Genomic DNA, 19,609 nt, shown 5'->3' with positions numbered 1-19,609 from the left:
AAACTATGAGGTGTTTTATGGTCTGTGCCTTCTGACACCGGCTCCAGCTGCCAGCTCTATATCAGAGGTCATCCTGCTTCTCAGTCAGTGATTGTTGGTTTCAAGGACTAGGACTATATTCTAAAGTAGAAAGGAATGTAATAAAGGGCTGCAACAATCTAATGGAAATCCAAAGGCAACAAACAAAGGCTAGTCAGGCCCCCAGGAACTGGAAATTTATATGTTAAGTCAGAAACCCTGATTGTTCACTCTGTCTCAAAAAAGCCACCTCATTTCTATCTCTGCCTCCTCTCTCTCAACTTGCTTCCTCTCCTTTCGGTTGGCCCACTTTGGCTAAAGCAACCATTCAGGTCAATTGTCTGCCAATTTTCTAACTAGATCTATGTATCTTCTTTTCAAATTCTCAAGAAATAGCAGTGGTTAGCCGATGGAGTGGCATCTTGGAGAGTGTCCAATCAGATGTGCGTGGAGGTGGGTTTGTGGGACGCAAAGTCACTGAAGTATTCATTCCAACCTGGTGAACAGAATTGGCTACTATGCTAAAAGAAATTGGATAACTCAGTTAACATGACATCCTTGCTGCTCTCGAAACCATGACTTTTCAGATTAAATAAACGTTAAAACCATGAGTTTTTCTTTTCCAAATGAAATAAGCCTGGAAAATATGGCCTATCATTAAACAGTTACTGGTTTATACTAACTTTGACATGTAAATCATCCTCAACATGCCAAATATATTATATCATCATTAGTATCATTTTCATGCTAAAATCTCTAATCCAACCAGTAGGACTCAGTAGTTCATTGGTTAGTCAAACAAAGTGATTGAAACTATCATTAAAATATGTTGTATATCTCAAATATTTTATTCTATCATATATTTCTGATAACCAGGTTGATTAGTGGGTTGCTTCCCCCTTCTAGAGTTCAATACATGGATTCGTGATTTTCTTGTTCTACTTTCCAGCCTTTTCCTTTGATATGGGTTAACTTTTGGAGTTTTACACTATCTTGCTTGCACAAGCTACATTCATAATAATTTCCAGTTTGAGTTCCTTTAAAGTGAAATGAGAACTAAAAAAAGACCTATGAGAGGAAGTGACATAGTATCTGAGATTTGCTTCAAAGTAATTGTGGTGCAGGAGTGGGTGGGGAAGAGCTGAAGCAAGATTAGACATGTATGATAATTGTTGAACCTGTGTGATGAGAATATCACGTTAATTATACCAGACTCTCTAATTTTAGATCTTTTTGAAATTTTCCATAAAATAAAGTAAAAAACAAAAATATGAAGCAATCTGAATGTAGAACCTTCTTAATTATTACAATTTTCCCCATCTTTTACTCTTTTCTCACCCACACCTAATTTGACAGATTTTTTAGCACTCTGCCTTTCCTGAGTCTTATAAAGGCATTAAGCCTAGATTTCACTGACGCAACAACTCACTTTGAATTCATATTTCAACAGTTTACATAATATTTAATTAAATCACACAATTACATTATTATGTACAAGTGGCATAAATAGATTTAGAACAAACTCAGCTAATTTTCAGTAAATTTTCACACAACTCAAATGGTTGAAGCAGAAGTATCTGGCAAACTCGACACTTGTAACCATACTGTTTCTAACCACACTACTAACCACAAGCAGTTAGTGTACCATGGCCATTGGTCACTGGGTGTTACTGAGCGTCAATCAATTCAGCAAGCTGATTAGGTGGGAGTTCACTAAGAAATAATCAACTGTACTGTTGTTATCACTACTATTGTATGTTTTCCTACATTTTTCAAACTTAAATTCTAATTTCAATAATCCTCTTTCATGATCTCAAACTTGGGACAGTTGAAAACTTTATGCTTGCCTCAAATGATCTTCTGGAGTATAATGGAGGCAGTGAGACCAATTTTTTCAATTAATTACATTTTGGCAGCATGGGGAGTCAGGATATTTCACTTCCATATTCTTATTATTATGTTTTCCTGATTTCTCACAACTCTTTGATTTAGTTTGCTCACTTAAAATAAAAATAGAAGTTAGGTTGTTTTATGGACATTGCTTTGGCAAGAAGCCTGATTATACTTGCTAAGCCTCCTAGTAGCAATATTGAGGAATTAATTAAATTCTGATAGCAGACTACCTACCCAGAGAAACAAAGAATGAGTGTGCTAGTAGTCCCCAGCCCTAAGTTTCTGTAATCATTTGTTGAAATAGCTTGAGGAAGTAAGTCAGTTTTTATTTCACTATGCAGGGTGATAAAAGGTGATACAACATACCAATTTTTATTTTTTATGATAAACCTGTAGGGACCAAAATTCTCTCTTTCTCCTCCTCCCTCCATGACACCTCATAAAGCTGCTTCCAGAATGAATTAGTCATACTGCCCATTGAGTTCCTTTTATCAAACTCATAGCCATAGATGTTGGAAAGGACTGCTTTCCCTTTGTTTAACCACTTTAGTATGACTAACTCATGAACATACAGGAGCAAGGCAATTTGCTCCTCCATTGTCTACCTCAGTTATGCAGCAGCAGCATGCATTCTGAGTCACGCAAAGTCCACTTTTCAGAATGCGTGCTGTAAGCTCAGAGGGACTAATAATCAAATTAGGCTGCTAACAAATGGCAATTTATAATGCTGAAACTAATGAGAGGTCAAAGAACTAAACTCTGCAAGGAGTTTTAATTATCCTGCCCTTTGTGACTACACAAGAACATTTTTAAAGGAACACTGTCACCAGTATTCAACTGGTACTTTTAGTTTCATTAAGGAGATTTACATAACCTATTACTTAAATGGGGAATATTCACTTCTTTCCCAAGTAGAGTAGGGACCTTTCTCTTTAGAGTTGAAAAGCAAACACTGCCTTGGTTTGGCATTCAGTTGAAGACCATTCACGGAATCCTTTCCTATCCATAGCACTGATGAATGAACATGGAACCCCTGTTCAAGAGAATCTTTGTATGAACAGCATATGGAAAGAGATGAACTGTAACCAATGAACTGTAAACTTTTTTCTAGTTTCCTTGTGTTTTATTGATGCTCTGATGCTCAGGCTTTGACAGCAAACTTCTGCAGTGGGTACAGCACTCCTTTCCACTGCTGCTTGGTCTTCAACTTCTCATGCTTGTGGAGCTGGCAGCGCATGGCACGTGTTTCCTTGGGCCACAGATCCAGGGCCTACCCTTCTTGCCCTTGTAGAATTTCCCAAGGTTCTCTTTCTGACTCTGGTTAATAACTATGAGAATGTGGGGCAATGGATTTGCAAATAAGTCTGATCTTGGAGAGCCTGGATGCCACACCACCTGTCACTTTGGTGAGGTGCAGCTAGGACAGGTCCACCTTCAGGTTGTCCAGTTGTTTCAGCAGCAGTTCCTTGTGGGTGAAGGTGTGGCACCTTAATCTTGGCCATGGCTACAGGAGCCACTGCCACCTGCTCTCAGAGAAACAACTTTACTTTTTATTTGCACTGTTCTCTGCTGTATACATACCCACACACTACCACAAGCACCACAACTACCATTTCTGTGGATCAAAATGCTCTTCACCTTTCACAGCCTACATTCTTTGGGGGCTGTGCTTGAGACAGTTTTATTTGTTTGTTTGGAGGGGAATGGCAAAACTGATTACTTGAAGAAAGTCACATTATCAACTTCATGTGGAACCTCTTAGGCAAAAATTAAAAAAAAAAAAGCTTCTAGAAAAGATTAATTCAGAGGCACTGGAGATGTTAGCATCTATAGGCTGTGGGCACTGCTGGTCTGGAAAGGTTTTTGCTACCAAAGGGGTTAATTGTCCAAAGGTAATGCCCACCCATCAAGCCAATTTGAGGCCATGAATGCATCTGGGCAAGGCATTTTCTTTTATCAATAACTGTGTCAATACAACAGCAAACAGAACACAAGAAAATCGAGCATGTCCATGCCATCAGTGCAGCAAGACAACTAGCCCAGAGCATTGGAGGGTCTGGGTGTTGAACTAGTTGCCCTTACTGCTGAGAGAAAATGTTTAAGTATAAAAGCAACTCCAGCAAGGAAATTGGGAACAACGCAAATAAGAAAACCTTTCTGCCTAAAAAGGAGGACAAAATCTGGGAATTCTGCTGCTGAACTTGTCATCACCACACTCTGCGTGTGAAATTGCTTTATTATTCTTTTAAATTGTGAGCCTGTTGTCTTATGAGACAGTGTAGCTTAAGGGCAAGGAGCATAGGTCCTAGAATCAAACTAAATTCCTTTTCCATCACTGGCTGCCCATGTAGTCCTAGGCAGATAACTTTTTTCTTTCTAAGCTTCAGAATCCTCATTTGTAAAACTGGGATAATACCAAGGCAGCAGAAGTCCAAGCTTTGGAGTCAAACTGCCTGAACTCAAATCCTCTGCCCCACTACTTACTGGCAGTGTGACCTTGAGCATATGGCCTGCCTTTATCTGTGCTCAGTTCCCCACTCAATAAAATGGGGCCAATTGATAGTCACTGTGAAAATTATAGAATATATGGAAAGCACTGTTAAGATCTCAATAAATGTAAGTTATTAGTACCTACCTTAGAAGGTCATTATGAGGATGAATGAGATAATGAATGAAAAGTTTTCAACCTTGGTATAGTAAGTGCTCAATACATGATAGCTTTTGTTATGTGTTTTCCTTTTTACTCTCCAACTAGCTTTTAAGCTCCTAGAGAATAGTTCTATTTTTTTCTTGATACTATAATGTCTAGCACTATTACATGTGCATATGAATGACTCAACTATAGCCAAAACAAAGAATAAAGGAACAAGTCCTCATGCAAACATAGAAACTCAAATATCAGACCTATGGACTCACAAGTTTTGAAAAGATTGAGTTTATTAAAAATTGATGGCACAGGTCAGAAAACACGTCTGATTTTTGGCAAATTATAAGTATCATCAAGACACAACAATTTGGCATTTGATTTCTTACTTGTGTAGGAGAGGAAAAACAATTTCCCCTCTACTCTTCTAGGTTTTTGACTGAAACCCCCTATAATAACAGAGATTAACAGAAGAAAAACAATTGTATTTACGTATGTGCCGGAGCCCCACAAAGAAATGACCCTCAAAAAGCAGCCAGATTGAGGCTTATATACTATATTGAGCTAAGGAAAGGGATAGGGTCTAGGGCTACAAAGGGGGGAAGGCAATTCATGGGAAAGTGTGAAGAGGAAATGTTTGTTAAACAAAGGTTGCCCTGCCATGAAGATAAGCTCTCAGGCAAAAGTGATATCTGGTAATATCTCTCTTCTTGCCACAGCCCCCTTTCTAATGTAAATTTATTAATGCAAATTTCTTTTTTCAAAAGGGTAACTTCTACTCTGTTTTCAGAGCTTTTCCAGTATCTGCAGTTTCTCAAAATTATCAGCTGAAAATAATCTTTTATGCCAAGGAGGCAGAGTTTGGGTTGGCATATTCATTTGAAAATGTTGGATGACTTCAATAAATGATTCAGCAAAGAAATGGCCAAACTAATGGTAGTACCTAGACATAGCTTAGGGGATAGTTCTCACACTTAAGATTTCTGTGGATCACCTTCACGAATTTTACTACATCAGTATACCACCAAAAACTTCCTTCACAATTTATGCTTTATACACATACCATCTTTATTATTACTTAGTAAATACCTTTTTTCTTTAAATTAAATTAAATTGTATTAAAAACAAAACAACAGACCCAAAGTGGGATCACTTATGCTAAGCCCCACATGACCAAACCAAAATTTATTTATAGTATTGGCCTCTCCCAAGTGGAATCATAAACCAGTCAATCAAGAATCACCTAGTCAGCACTAGTGACATAATTTGTTTGATAGGCCCCTGCTATCCCCTACGGGAAAGTGACCTAGCCATCACCAATCTGCTTTTTGTCTGGCTAACTTCCCTGTTCCTGCTGCCTTCTGCATTTTGTATTGCAACTCAGAGCTCCTTTCTATCTGCTGGATGGGATGCTGCTCAATTAATGAATTGCTGAATTACATTAATAAGATCTTTAAATTTCCTCAGTTGAATTGTTTTTTTAATAATTGTTTTCACTTATTGATTTGAAAAAGAAGAGTTTATATCAGTCCATTAAATGGGAATCATTGTCATTTGTCATAAATAGAAGGTGTTGGGGAGGAAAAAATTTCCTCTACCCTTCAAGGTTCTTTTGGCTGGTCTAAGAATTAAATTGACGTGACACAGATAACCAGAAGAAAAATCAAATATCATTATGTACGTATGTGGGCTCTGTAAGACTATGAGCCCCATAGGCTGTCAAGCAATTGAGGCTTATTTGTCATCCAGAGCTAAGGAGAGTAGGGGAGGGGGCTGGGACTTCCAAGACAAGGAGGACAATTCACAGGAAGATGAAAAAGAGTCAGTGTTTGGTAAACAAATGTTCTCCGGGCCATACTGAAAGAACGGGGCTTAGAGAGGAATTAGACTTTGCTAAATTCCTCCCTGCCTACCACCCCTTGTTCATATTATACTGTAGTTATCTATGGTGATAGCACCCTTCTGGAGCAGGGCCTCTATCTAAATTCTTTCAGGCCAGTAGGGGAAAGGTCAAAGCTTCTTCCTGAGCTTTCTGTTTCTTAAAAATAATTCGCCTAAAACAATCCACATGCAAAAGAAAAGCTAACTAGCCTAAAACAATACACATTTGGGAGCAGCAAATGTTGCTCCCCATCAAAGGCAAGAATAAAAATAAATATAATGGAAACAAAACAATGTTCTTAAAATACAGATAAGTATTGTTGCCTGGCAGAGGCTCCTGTGTCTCTAGCTTTGAGACTTGCTTTCTCTTCGTTATAAAGTTTGAGTAGAACATGTCAGAGAAATGTTCAAGACAAACTTGCACCAAAGTGAGAACTGAAAAAGAATTTAAAAGGAAAAACTTGCCCCACTCTGTGCTTCGGTATTATTTGACATCTATAGACTCTGGAAACCACCTGAAATCATTTTGTGATTTCACAAAATACTGGTGTAGATGATCAGTGAAGTGACTTCTTGCTACCCTAACATCTGTACAGTAGTGTCTCTCAGGCTACAACCCCTGAGTCCCCTGCTTCAGAATCACCTGGGGGTGTGTCAAGGTCCGGGGGTTGCCATTGAGATCTTGGGTGATGCGAAGAGCAAAGAAGATGGTGGGAGTCGTCATGGAGGGTGCTCAAAAGAAGCCACTATATTCTGCATAAAGCTGTACTTTTTATACTGCTATAGTGCTAATTCATGATTACCTAAGTACTGAAGACGCACATGCGTGTGGCCTTCATGGCCAGGTGTCCAGCCTTCAAGGCCCTTATCTAGCTCCTTACTCATGGGTACAACACACTGTGTTTTCAAGGTTTCATGACAAGGCCAGATACATCCGGGGTGAAGCAGCCAACAGCTGTCCTTACAGAACATTAGGGTAAATGGCTGGGGTGGGGGGCTTCCCTTCAGGGTGCTTGTCTTAAAAGGGGGGAGGTAACTATTGAATCACTACTTAATCCAGGGACAGGGACCCAGAACATCACAAAATTAAGAAACACCTGCAGGTTTTGATGCACAATAAAATTTGAGAATCAGGGCTATGTTATAGCAATTACTGGAGAAGGTGGAACCCACCCCTGTATCAGCTCTGTGGATATAAAAAAGCCAAAAGAAAAAGTGAAGGGAGAATTTAGCTAAAGGAAGTAATCTGCCCCAGATCTGAAGAGGAGGCTACAGCCTGGGAGGTCAGCACCGCATTTAATTGGAGTATTTAAATGCAAGAACGAGGTAAAAAAGAAAAGGGAAGGAAAAGAAAGAAAACCGTTCAGCAATGAGAGAACAGAAAGATTCATGGACGAAAGGGATTGATTTACAAGATGAAAGGAATGTAAAATGTGGCTTTGCTAAGTGATCACTAATCAGGGGTGTGATAACAGTTTACAAATGTTTAAAGCGTATACTAAAAAGAGGAGGAGGAATTTGTTAAGAACAAGGAGGGATAATTAGGCATTAAGAGAATGTAATCGACCGAATTCTCATTTCTATAACTCAACCTAAGCATTCCTTCTCTGCATACTGCACCCAACTTCTGCCTCACACCCTCCTCAAAAGAAGCCTGGTGGCTCTAACATCTATGTGTTTGTTCACGCACACTCTCCTAAAGGAAAACAAAATATGCCTCCCCAAAATATGCCTCTTTGGCATAAGGATTATTTTGAGCTGATCATTTTTGAGAGGCTGCAGACACAGGAGAATCTCTGAACAAAAGGTAGATGCTGCCCTTTGCTAAGGGAAATTTACTTGTGTGACAGAAATCTCCATTTGTAAGAGATCTCCTTCTCTGTTCCAGGGTGAGAAAGATGACTAAATCTCTAGAAACTTCTCAGTGGAGAAGGCACTGACTAAAATGTGCATGACAAATCTTACCCTTGTTTACTGGGCTTTTTCTGGTACCTTCCCTAACTGAGGCCCCACTCCCAGTATCTTTGTCTTTAGCTAAAGATGATATTTAAGGTGACAGCTTGGGACGTTTGGGGAAGTTATACTCAGTTTTCCTGGGGATCTTCCTTGTATACAGGCATTACGCATATTATTAAACTTCTGTTTGTTTTCCTCTCATTAACCTGCCTTTTATTATGGAGGTCTCAGCCAAGAATCTAGAAGGGTACTAGAGAAATTATTTTTCCTTCTCTCCACCTCCTAATTCCCAAACACACGTGGTTGTCATGACCGCCACACCCCTTGCAAAATTACAGCCTAGACTTGCATTCCCATAGGGCAAAGCCTGCAGGTCTCCGTGGCCCTAATGCCTCAGAGTCATTGCAGACGTCCTCACTGGAGCCCAGGAGACCTCCACTTTGAGTTGCTGAGAAACTGATTGGCAGCAGGGCCAGAGTGGCAAAACTGACCAGCTGTAAAATTTATCTTCAACACCATTTTTGTGCCACTCACAGACATCTCAGAATATGTAAGTAAGAGTCTTTCTTGTAAGAGGAGAAAGGGATCAAATAAACACCATTCATACACAGAATGTCTTAATATGTTACCTCAGGAGCAAGGTTGCCGATCACTTTAAAAGAGCACTGTGGAGACAGGAAAATGATTCAATCAAATACAAGAATTCTAAAATTAGAGTTTCCACCCTGGGACACATGAATACTGGGCTTTTTGAGAGGAGAGGAACATCATCAATAGACCTCAGTTTACCACACTGGTAACTCAGTAGGGGAGGAAAAATAATTTCCCCTCTCTCCTTCTAGGTTCATGACTGAGGCACTTCTCCCCAGTAATAAAAGATTAAAAAGAGAAAAACAAGTCAATAATATTTATACCTCCTGTACACATGGGAGATACTCAGGAAAATGGAATAACTCCCTGAAATGAAATGGCTCAAGCTATCCCCTTAAAAACCATCTCCAGCTAAAGACAGAAGAAAATGTTGAGGAAGGGGAAGGCCAGTTAGGAGAAATCACTAGGAAAAGCACAGGAAACAGGGTAAAGCCTGTTAGGCAGATTTAAGAAAGTGGCTTCTCCACTGGTAAGTTTCTAGAGGTTTAGAATCATCCTTCTCTTCCTAGTAGAGAGAAGGTGTCTTGCTAATGGATTTCCTCCCCAGACAAGTTCACTATGGATTCTGTGAGACCAAAGAGATGACAGTGAAACGTTCTTGGGGTGAAGGGGTTCATACCCAACTTTATTCCCACAGTGGCAGGTCAATCACTAGAATCCCATCCACTTGGAGCAAGTCTGCATGCAGCAAGCTGGTCTCTGCCTCTGGGAACTTTCTACTCCCACAGTCTCAGTCTCTGTCCTCAGCGCTGCCACCACTCCAGTCTCATCTCTGCTCTTCTGCAGCCTTGCAGCCGTGCCACTGTGTCATCCAGAGGACTGGGCGGAGCTCTCTATATAGACTCAATAACAATGTATTGCCCACACGTGTGTAGTGAGCCAGCCAACCAGGGCCAGGTGAGAATCCTGACCACAGGCCTTCACTTTATCCACACAAGCTAGGCTGGACTGAGAATGAGAAATGCAGAGTAAGAGCTTAAAATACACCACCTGATAGATGGCCTGAATCATTGCTGGGCTTCCTCCATCTATATATTTTATATAATAAAGTAGCACTGTGCTTTCCAAAGAATTCATATTACCATAGAAGATTTTTTCATTGTGTTTTAATTTGGGTTTAATATAGAACATATTTGAATGTCCTCTTCATCACCTAAATAGTAGTTTTATCAGTACATAAAGGATTAATCCTTAAGGCTGGGAGTTGCTAGAGCAGATCTCTGTGGCTTTTGTCTGCCCAGAACGTTTTGCCTCCTTCGGTTAAGACTAGAACCCTTTCCTATGGGGAAACATAGTTCATATGATTTTAATCTTGCCCTGGCCACAGGGGTGGTCTTACCACACAGAAGTGTTCTTATGACCCAGTTCTGGCCAATCAGAATATCCCATCTCTCTGGCTGAAATGATTGGTCCAGGGAGGAGCACATGATTCAAGTCAGGCTAGCCAAGGCACCTCTGCTGAAATTACTGCATCTGAGTTTGGGGTGACTGGTGGTTGTCCTTCCATGCCTGGGACTCTATGGAGGAGCACTGTATAAAAATGAAGGCAAGCAGAAGTGACACATGGAGAGAAAGAATCAGAACTCCCAGATCTGGGCCTGTAGCTAATTGAAACACCCTGTCTTGCCAAAGGGTTTAAGCCCCAGGCAAGCTCGCTATGGATCAGTGTGACCAAAGAAATTGACAGTAAAACATTCTTGGGGTGAAAGGGTTATACCCAACTTTATTTCCAGGTGGCAGGTCAGTCACTAAAATCCCGTTCACTCAGAGTCTGCATGCAGCAAGCCAGTCTCTGCCTCTGGGCCCCTCTGTCTGCACAGCCATCCTCTGGGCCTCTCTGCCTGCACAGCCATCCGGCACAGCTGTCCTCCTGGCCTCTCTGCACAGTCATCCCACAAAGCCGTCCTCTCAGCCTCTCTGCACAGTCATCCTACACAGCCGTCCTCTGGGCCTCTCTGCACAGTCGTCCCGCACAGCTGTTCTCTGGGCCTCTATTCTCGGAGCTGCCACCACTCCAGCCTCTGCTCTGCTCTCCTGCAGTCTTGCAGCCATGCCACCGTGTTGTGCCCAGAGCACTGGGTGGAGCTCTTTATATAGAGTCAACAGCTATGTATTGCCCACAAATGTGCAGTGAGCTAGTCAACCAGGGCCAAGTGAGAATCCTGGCCACAGGAACTCTCATTTTATCCACACACCCCCTTTGACTTCACAGGCACATGAGTCAATACATCCTCTTTTTTTTTGCTTAGGTTAGTTTGAAGTGGGCTTCTGACACTTATAAGGAAAGTATTTCCAAATAACACATTTCCATGTTGTACTTAAGAAAAATGAATTAAATATAGAAGAATTCCTTGCTTTATTAATTGGTATCTATTTTGGCAGTTGAGGGTAAATAAATGTTGTGAATCAAATTATATGAAGGTTAGCAGAATATGCCACTCCAAAATATGCCTCTTTGGCATAAGTTATTTTGAGCTGATTATTTTGAGAAACCGAGGCACAAGGAGAACCTCAAGAACAGAGCGGAAATTAACCTTTTGTAAGGGACATTTACATTACAAAGGAAACCTGCTGGAAGAGAACTATTATCAGAAATCACTTTTTCACCAGAGACACTTAGGTGTGTGTCAGGGCAACTGCTGTTTACCATATATTTTCTCTTCTCACCTTCCTGTCAATTGCTTTCTCCCCTTCGAAGCCCCAGACAGCTATCTCTTTCCTTAGCTCAGGATGGTATGTAAGACTCAATTATCTGGTGGCCTTTTGAGTCTTAAGTTTTTTGGGGGCTCCCACATATATGTATGTGCATATGTAATTTAGTTTCTTTTCTTCTGTTAATCTATCTCTTTATTACTGGGTTGGGGTTAGGGGGGCCTCTACCAAGAACCTAGAGGGTAGAGGGAAGATTATTTTCCCCCCCAACACATAGTACAGACAGTTCCCAATTTATGATTCAACTTAACGACTTTTTGACTTTAAAATGTTGTAGATGTCATAAACACTCAGTAGAACTGGTACTTTTATCTTGAATTTTGATCTTTTCCAAGACTAGCAATATGCAATACAATACTCTTTCTTGTGATGCCGGGTAGTGGCCCAGTCAGCCACACTATCATGAGGATAAAGAACCAATACATTTACAACCATCCTGTCCCCATACAACCATTCTTTCACTTTTGTACAGTATTCAATAAATTACGAGATATTCAACACTCTATTATAAAATAGGCTTTGTGTTAGATGATTTTGCCCAACTGTAGGCTACTGTAAATACTGTGAGCACATTTAAGGTAAGCTAGGCTATGCTATGAAGTTCAATAGGTTAGGTGTATTAAATGCATTTTTTGACATAATATTTTCAAATATAACCCCATTGTAAGTCATGGAAGATCTGAATATCAAAACTAATACATTGTTAAAAGGATACTTGTTGGGAGTTTTTCATAGTACAAAGTTTTGTTGTTTGTTTTGTTTTTTTAAAAAGAAGGCATTACAAACCAAACCGAAAGGAACAAGTAACTCAGTGATTCTAGAACTATTCAACTGGCTTTCATGATCCCAAAAAGATAGCAATGACTTTTGAGATGTCATTACTTCCTGTGTTTAATTCTTACCTTTGTAGGTTTAGAAATTTCATTTAGTTGGTGTACTCAGGCTCTGTGAGAGTATACCTCAGGGAAGAATTCCCATTAAACAAGCTCACAGAGACTAAAATAGAAAACCAAAGTGCCAATTGATGAATGGGCAATGAAAAAGACTACAATCCATTTGATCAGAATCCTTGCATCAGCAGATCATTGCATTCTGTTACTTACAGCAGAATTTTCATCCTGATAGTCTTGATTCAGCCCACATATGTTTTTTGCAGGCCTGTGCTATAGTATATATAAAATGTGAAATTAGGTATCAGTGCTAACAGGTCATAGAACTTCACATAAAAATCTGGATTTATAACTTCACTTGAAAAATCAGAATACCTACCAATTATTTTCTCCTCTTTTCTTACCTTTAACTGAGTGGGCCTCAGCTCTTTGTATGGGACATGGACTCTCCAATATAGTTGAGACCCCCATCAGGCACATTTTCTTCATTTATGTTCCCTTCCTAGCCTATCCAGGTATTTGAGTTTGGTACAGTGAGCAAGGAAAGCTACATGTGAAGCCAATAAGCTCACTCTTCCCCCTGGCCACATAGATCGATTCATCAGTGAGAATGTGAGTGAATCCAATGTAATTAGAGTGAATCTTGAGTGTTTTTCTGGGAGTATGAAGGCAGAAATGCTGACTGTTTTTTCTGCTGCATATGAAAAAAGGAAGCACGTGTGTCTGGATGCTGCTGATAGCCATCCTAGGACTATAAGGGAAGCACCTCATATGATGACAAGCTACATCAAAAAGGACAGCAGAGACACCAAAAGAAACAGGGTTCTTTGGGATTTTATAGAGCTGCAAGATCAAGCCCTATTTAAAGCTACACTGGAATTTCCAGGTACATAAGTGTCATTATTTAAATGTTTGAATTGGGTGTGATGGGAAGAAGAGTATGTCACCTCCAAATATGCCTTTTTTGTCATAATGATTCTTTGGAGTTGATTAGTTTTGAGAGGTTGCAAACAGGAGAATCTCTGGAAGCAGAGTTGAAGTTACCCTTTGATAAGAAAATTTACATGTGTAAGGGAAATGTCCAGTTGTAAGAGTGTCTCCATCTCTGTACCAGACTATTTAGATGACTAAATCTCTAGAAATTTATGGAGAAGACAACCACTTAATTCTGCATAACAACCATATCCTTGTCTATGGAGCTTTCCCTGATTGTCTCCCATAAGTGACTCCACCAACCCCCAGTATCTTCCTGTGTCTTTAGCTAGAGATGTTCTTTACAGTGGTGGCTTGGGTCATTTGGGGGAGTTACTCAGTTTTCCTGGGTGTCTCCTAGATATATACGAGGTATACATACTATGAAACTTCTGTTTGTTTTTCTCCTGTTATTCTGTCTTTTATTATAGGGGGTCTCAGCCAAGAACCTAGAAGGATACAAGGAAAATTATTTCTCCTCCCCTACAGGTGATGTGCCACAAAAAGTATTCTGAATGGGAAAGACATTTTTTCCCCCAACAGGATATGTAGCAAAGCCATTGTTACTCATGAAACGGCAAATCCCTTAGAAATCCTGAGGCAAGAAAAGGTTGAGAATTACTACTCTAAGCTACAATGTATAATTAAATTAGTGTTCATTTACTGAATCCCACTTTTGGTCCCACCTTCATGAGATTGCACCTAGTTCACCTGGAGGAAACTTTTGGATCTTCCCAAATTCTTTAGTCCTCACAGGCAACTGATTGCTTTGCACACACATGGCTAGTTACATATACTTTAACAAAGATTTAACGTTTGAGGTCAATTATAGTAACCCAATCTTCACGGTCTGTGTGAAATTATTTACAGGCTTATTCATGTAGTGTGAATAGGAGGAACATATATGACTGCATTGACATGTAATCTATTGACACAGGATGTTTTTAAATCCAGGAATGTATCCCTGAGCCAAAGAATTATTATTTGGCAACTCTATCAATCTGAAATATAGATAAAACTCCGGAAAAAAAAAAAGGATTTTTCTATGAAGCCCAATTACATATAATGAAGTTTTTGTGATAAAATACTTCACTTCAATCAGAGGATCCCCCACTTCCCCGAGGCCTTAGAGCTCTTTACTCTTATTTTGTAAAGAATTCAAATAAAACTGATTTCTTGGGCCATAAAAGTTTAGAAGTAATAAATAAGAAGTGTGTGTGGAGCGGGTATTATTAGAAATAGGCACTGAAAGAATGGGAGGGAGGAAGAAAGGGGGAGAGACAGGCAGAGACTCAGAAGCCACAGCATTATCATTGAGCCACAGAAAGTTAAACACAAAAACAGGCTCTCCAAGCAATACAATATCATGTAGGATAATATAAACTCTGGTATTCAATTTGGTGAACCTGATCAACCCAAAAGTTAAATTATGTTCAATAGGTCTGATTTAAGAAGACATGCAACTATGCTGTGTATTTTAGAAGTATTTCTTCCCAAAGAAGCTGTAGTTTTCAAAGAATAATTACAACTGGGTCAGTTACAACACAGTTCTTGACATATGGTAGGAACTATATATATATATGTATATATGTATCTTGGATCCTTATATTTTGTTTTCTTATGGATAACATGTCTACTAATTGACAATTTCAGTGTGTGTATTTGTATCTATTGAAAAATTTATTTGTGTGGACCATTACTTACAAAAGAGTTTTGTTAAGATGATGATTTTTCAACTGTAAATTAGGCCATATAGTCTGATAAAAGATTTGTCTCCAATTCATGTGTTTATATGAAAAGTCTTACAAAAGCATAAAAGCAAAATAATGCCTCTTTCTTAAAAAAAATAAAATGAGGTGAAATTAGGGCTATCAAAATATATATATATATATATATTATAGGATGTCTTCTGTATTTAATCAACCACAAAATTTCCTTAAGTGAAATTCTACCATGCAAGAACTTACTTTGGCATAAATTCTATAGCCACAAGGATTTGATGCGAATTATGTTAGTTACTTCTGTTGAAGATAATTTTAAAAGAAGAGAATGTGAATTGGTAAGAGAAAAAAAAGGGACAAATGGTTGGTTGAGGAAGAATAAAGTTTTTACAGTGCAGCCATAAGAGAGAGAGAACCCAAACAGTGACCTTGTTCCTACATCAGTTAGCAGACAACACATCTTTCACACTAAGATGTGTGAAAAATTTCTGTAGTATCATGACATCTGGGAACAGGGAGGCAACAACATTGATCCTTCAGAGTCTTAAAAGCAGTAAATCACATAACATTTAGTTGGAGGAAAATATATACATACATCAAATTGTCACTTAAGCATATTATCCACAACAAAGCTAAATGAATTTACAAACATCTGATAATGTTGAAGAAAGGCCAGGGATAGAACCAAATTTTATCGGCCTGAGGTTTAGAGGGGCCTGTTTTAGAAAAAGAACAAAAAGTTATAATATATACAGAGATACAAAATATACAGCAGTCTGAACCAAATGCAAATAAGTAGGCTACTTTTACAAATTTTAAAAAAACATAAGCACGTGAATAAACACATTGCTATGGTGCCTTCCAGGATTTGGAAGGTGTTTCTACAAATGAAGGGCCTTAAAGCATAAGCCTCATTAGCTTCATGGTAAATTAACCTCTGAGGAAAGTAATCCTTTACATATCCAGAAAGTAAGTAATAATAGATATAAATTAACTATACAGAATCATTTATTCTTAAGTGCATATCCAGAGCTAACGAAACTCTGAGGATTAAGGGCACAGTCCTTCAAACTCCCTAGTCTGCCCAAGACTTCTGACAACAACTGCAAGGAGTTGGGGTCTAACTACAAAGCTGGAGAGCACAGTCCCCTAAATTGTGCTCGGTTTTGACTCCAACTGCAAATTCAGGGAAGTTCCCCAAACCCTCCTGAGGTCTAGTAATTCACAGCAAAGACTCACAGAACTCACCGAAAGCTATGACACTCACAGTTATGGTTTATTATGGGAAAGGGGCATAGATCCAAAGGAAGGGATTTGTAGGGCAGGATGTGGGAGGCTTCCAAACACAAAGCTTCCATTGTCTGCAGGATACATTAGCCTCCCACTATCCACCTGTTACTATTCCCCTGGTGTATTTCAAACTGGGAAGCTCATTTAAGCTTTGTGTCCAGAGATTTTATTGGGGTTTTATTTTATAGGCATGATTGCCCAATTGATGGACTGCCCGTGTGGTTGAACTCAATTTCTAGGAACCTCCTGTCTGCAGTTAGATACCACATAGTCTGAGGGGTTCATCATAAGTTACCTCATTAGCATAAACTATCAGGTGTGGTTGAGGGGCCCACCATGGATAACAAAGACACTCCTATCACTCAGGAAATCCAGGTTATGGGGAAGTTACCTCCCAGGAGCCAGAGACAAAGGCCAGACCTCTCTTAAGGCTAGGACAAATTCTTTACCACACAGTGTAAAATACCATTGATGTACTCTCTAGTATACTTTTATTTTTATGAATTTTTAAAATATTTATAAGTGGTTTTACATATCATCATGGTTCCCCCACTCTTTTTTTTTTTTTTTTGCAGGTTTATAAATTCCTAATCTTCATCATAATCACCAGGTAGTATGAGGGAAGATTATTTTGCCAGTATGATTTAGGTCATCTCTGCAAAACACGGCAATTTGTAGCTATGACTAATGTCAAAACTGGTTGAATTGATTATATTTTTTTATTAAGTATTACAAATGACAGCAACACATTTAAAAATAAATTTAATGAAAGAAAAGAATTGACTGGCCCATGTGACAAGAGTATCTTGCAAGGAGTATCTTTGTTTAACAATAGCTGGAATCAGAGAGCTTCAGAAAATATTATCAAGACTTAGTTTCTTCCAGCTACTCAAATGTACTTTCCTCCTGTGGCGGTCCAAAAATGATCATCCACAGCTTCTAGAAGTTTACAGTCTCACAGCCTAGCAGGAGAAAAAAGAAAGACATATTCCCAACAGCCCTACTAAAATGCACTTCCTTGCATCACATGCACATCCCTGCCCTAATCACCTTGGCTCTGATTTACCAGACTCAAAGGACCCTGTTTCAAAAATCAGAAACCTGGAGGATGGAGTCTGCCCTATGGACATAACAAAGATTGAAAGTGGTATTGGGAGGTAGTTAACCAAAAGAAGATGAGGATGTTGTTATTAAAAGAAGAGTAAAGTGATGCTGGGCATAAACACTGCCCTATTAATAAATCCATTATCACATGGTCAGTTAAAGATATTTATTTCAATCACATAGTATTTTTAGTCAATTTTATTGAGGTATAATATACATATAATAAACTGCACTCATTTTAAGTGTACAGTTCTGAGTTTTCACAAATATGTAGAACTGTACAACTACTACTATAATCAAGATACAAAATGTTCCCATCATCCCCAAAAGTTCCCTTATGCGTCCTTACAGTCTACTGCCACCTCCATCCCAAACCCAGGCAATCGCTTGATCTGCCTTCTGCCAGTAGAGATTAGTTTGTATTTCCCAGAATTTCATATAAATGGAATTTGTTTCCTAAATGGTTTCATTCACTCAGCATATTTCTGAGATTCATCCATGTTGTTGCAGGTATCAGTATTTGTCCTTTCTTTTTTATTGCTTTTTTAATACTGATATACACAGTAATAAAATGAACAAATCTTAGTGTATAGCTTGATGAATTTTGACATGTGTATACACTCATGTAACCATCACCCAGATCAAGGTATCAAGCATTCTCCCTAGTATTTTTTCCCCCTTCATTTATTTCACATACTTACCTGCATGGCAACTACCAGTCTGTTCTCTGTTGTTATTAAGTCTATTCCTGTTTTGTTTTATTGTGCATTGGATTTTGTTTTTCTTTGATTCCACAATAGCTCACTCTTTCTTATTGCTGAGTGGAATAACATTGTGTGGATATAACAATGTTTATTTATCCATTGCCCAGTTGAGGCATATTTGGGTTGCTTCCTGTTTGTGGCCACAATGAATAGAGCTGCTATGGAACATTCAAGGAAAGTCTTAATGTGAACATATGTTTTTATTCCTCTGGGGTAAATACACAGGAATAGAATAGTTGGGAAGTATAGTAGGTGAATGTTTCACTTTAAAAGAAACCCTCAAACTGCCAAATATTTGTACAATTTTGTATTCTCACCAGCAATGTATGAGAATTCTCCAATACTTAGTATTGTAATTTTAATTTTAGCCTTTTACTTGCTGTGTAGTAATATGTCATTGTCATTTTATTTTGCATGTTCCAATGACTAAAGATGTTGGGCATCTTTTCATATACCACCTATTTATATTCTTTCGTGAAGTGTCTATTCAGATATTTTGCTCATTTTATAAAAATGAGATATTCTCTTATTACTGAGTTATAAGAGTTCTTCATATATTTGGAATGCCAGTTATTTGTCTGATATATGTATTATGAATATTTTTCTACTCTATGGCTTACCTTTTCATTTCTAAATGATGACTTTCAAAGAGCAAACCTTTTTACTTTTAGGTAAGGTCCGATCCACCTTTTTTTTTTTCCCCTGTGGTTCATCTTTTTTGTGTCCTAATAAATGTTCACATACTCCAAGGTCCTCTATGTGTTCACCTAGAATTTGTATACTTTTAACTCTTACACTTTCATTATTAAATATGTTAGCTGTTTTTTGTAGAAGACTTATGTTGAGGAAGTACCCTTCAATTCTTAGTTTTCTGAGAGTTGTTGAATTCTTTTTAATATTATTTCTGCTGTTACTGAAAAGTACCATATGATTTTTCTTCCATATTCTATTGATATGTTTAATTACAATGATTGATATTTTCTCTTCCTTTTAAAAATTGAGATACAAATCATGTGCCATAAAATTCACCATTTCAAAGTTTATAATTCAATGGTGTTTAGTATATTCACAAGTTTCTACAGCTATCACCACTAATTCCAGAACACTTTCATA

The 19,609-nt window shown here is 38.6% G+C and overlaps 1 pseudogene; it reads right to left on the bottom strand.

The window, feature by feature from the left end:
- Positions 1 to 3,052: 3,052 nt before the first annotated feature.
- Positions 3,053 to 18,439, bottom strand: LOC118929462 (60S ribosomal protein L35-like; annotated as a pseudogene).
- Positions 18,440 to 19,609: the final 1,170 nt, after the last annotated feature.

Source organism: Manis pentadactyla, chromosome X (genome assembly GCF_030020395.1).
Source record: "Manis pentadactyla isolate mManPen7 chromosome X, mManPen7.hap1, whole genome shotgun sequence".
Classification (NCBI taxonomy): Eukaryota; Metazoa; Chordata; class Mammalia; order Pholidota; family Manidae; genus Manis; species Manis pentadactyla.
This window is presented reverse-complemented; position numbering and strand designations above follow the sequence as displayed.